Source organism: Mustelus asterias, chromosome 25 (assembly GCF_964213995.1).
Source record: "Mustelus asterias chromosome 25, sMusAst1.hap1.1, whole genome shotgun sequence".
In the NCBI taxonomy this organism is placed as follows: domain Eukaryota; kingdom Metazoa; phylum Chordata; class Chondrichthyes; order Carcharhiniformes; family Triakidae; genus Mustelus; species Mustelus asterias.
The window spans coordinates 57,666,687-57,669,396 of record NC_135825.1 but is presented as its reverse complement, the minus strand read 5'-3'; positions in this window follow the sequence as shown (position 1 = coordinate 57,669,396).

Here is a 2,710-nt window from a genome sequence, read left to right as displayed (position 1 = left end):
AATCGCCATCTTGGATGCGGTCACCGGAAGTGCGGGAATCGCCATCTTTGATGCGGTCACCGGAAGTGCGGGAGTCGCCATCTTTGAGACTGGCATCAAGGCAAGCTGAGCAGGAAGCTTCATCCGTGACGTCATCAGACGGCGACGAAGATGGATTCTTCTTTAATTCAACAGTGGCATCGATTTGCCTGGACCAGTCGCAGCCACATCAACTCTCCAAGTCCATAATGGAGATCAAGGTAAATGGTTATGCAGAAAACTGCCTGTTTGACTGTGGGAGCACGGAAAGTTTTATACACCCTCGCACAGTGCGTCAATATGCCCTTCCCGTGCGACCCTGGAGCCAGACCATCTCCATGGCCTCGAATTCTCACTCAGTGGAGGTCCTCGGGTGCTGCTTGGTGACGCTGACGGTACAGGGCACAGTCTACGAGCGTTTTCGGCTCCTCGTGCTGCCGCGACTCTGTGCAGCTGTACTGCTGGGGTTAGATTTCCTCAGCCATCATAGAAGCGTCATCCTGCAGTACGATGGCCCTTATCCCCCGCTCTCTGTCTGCCAGGCGCCGTCACGGCAGCGCCCCTCGCGCACCACCTGCAGTCTCTCGACCCTCAAGATCACCCCCCCCCCGTTATTTGATAACCTCACCCCGGATTGTAGGCCTATAGCCACCAAGAGTAGGCGCTATAGTGCGGATGACCGGGCCTTCATTCGGTCCGAGGTACAACGTTTGCTCCAGGAAGGGATTATCCAGGCCAGCACCAGCCCCTGGAGGGCGCAAGTGGTCGTAGTTAAATCGGGGGAGAAACACCGCATGGTGATTGACTACAGCCAGACCATAAACAGGTATACCCAACTAGATGCATATCCTCTTCCCCGTATCGCGGACATAGTCAACCACATCGCGCACTATAGGGTTTTTTCAACGATCGATTTGAAATCGGCTTACCACCAGCTCCCTATCCGCTCGGAGGATCGCCCATACACTGCCTTTGAGGCGGATGGCCGCCTCTACCAGTTCCTCCGAGTCCCCTTTGGTGTCACCAATGGGGTCTCAGTCTTCCAACGGGCCATGGATCAAATGGTGGACCAGCACGGACTACGGGCCACTTTCCCGTATCTGGATAACGTCACCATCTGCGGCCATGACCTGCAGGACCATGATGCCAACCTACAAAAATTCCTTCGTACGGCCACTCTCCTGAACCTCACATACAATGAGGCGAAGTGTGTTTTCCGGACACGCCGCCTCGCCATCCTTGGGTACGTGATAGAAAATGGTGTCCTTGGCCCCGACCCAGCCCGTATGCGTCCCCTTATGCAGCTTCCCCTCCCTACTACCCTCAAAGCACTGAGGAGATGCCTGGGCTTCTTCTCCTATTATGCCCAGTGGGTTCCCCGTTACGCAGATAAAGCCCGTCCGCTCCTAAAATCGACCTCTTTTCCCCTGGCGGAGGAGGCCTGTCGGGCCTTCGATGACATCAAAGCGGACATCGCGAAGGCCGCGATGCACGCTGTGGACGAATCCATCCCATTCCAAGTGGAAAGTGATGCGTCTGACTTTGCCCTAGCTGCCACCCTTAACCAGAGGGGCCGTCCGGTGGCCTTCTTTTCCCGGACCTTACAAGGCCCTGAGATTCGACACTCCTCGGTCGAGAAGGAGGCCCAGGCCATCGTGGAAGCCGTCCGGCACTGGCGCCATTATCTCGCGGGCCAACGATTCACCTTAATTACGGACCAGCGGTCAGTTGCCTTCCTGTTTAACACCAGGCAAAAGGGCAAGATTAAGAATGACAAGATCTTGCGGTGGAGGATTGAGCTCTCCACCTACAGATATGACATCATGTACCGGCCTGGGAAGCTCAATGAGCCCCCAGACGCCCTGTCCCGTGGATCATGTGCCAGTGCCCAACTAGACCAGCTACAGTCCCTCCATAACGACCTCTGTCACCCGGGTGTCACCAGATTTTTCCATTTTGTCAAGTCCCGTAACCTGCCCTTCTCCCTTGAGGAAGTCCGGACGATTACCAGGCAATGCAGGGTCTGCGCTGAGTGCAAACCGCAGTTCTACCGGCCAGGTAGGGCGCACCTTGTGAAGGCCACTCGCGCGTTCGAGCGCCTTAGCGTTGATTTTAAAGGCCCCCTCCCCTCCTCTAACCGCAATGTTTATTTCCTGAATATCATTGACGAATACTCACGTTTCCCTTTTGCCTTCCCCTGCTCGGACATGACCACGGCTACAGTGATTCGGACCCTGAACAAGCTCTTCACCCTGTTCGGCTTCCCAGCCTATATTCATAGCGACCGTGGGTCCTCTTTCATGAGTGATGAGCTGAGGCAGTACCTGCTCGCCAAAGGCGTTGCCTCCAGCCGCACCACTAGCTATAACCCCAGGGGCAATGGTCAAGTAGAGCGGGAGAACGCAACCGTCTGGAAGGCCGTTCTATTAGCGTTACGGTCTAGGGGCCTTCCAGTCAGCCGTTGGCAAGACGTCCTTCCGGACGCATTACATTCCATTAGGTCACTCTTGTGCACAGCGACCAATACGACCCCTCACGAGCGGATGTTTTCATTTCCCAGGAAGTCCTCCTCGGGTACTTCGCTCCCGGATTGGCTGATGTCCCCGGGACCCGTCCTGCTTCGGAAGCATGTCCGGACCCATAAGGCAGATCCCTTGGTCGAGGAGGTCCAACTGCTCCATGCTAATCCCCA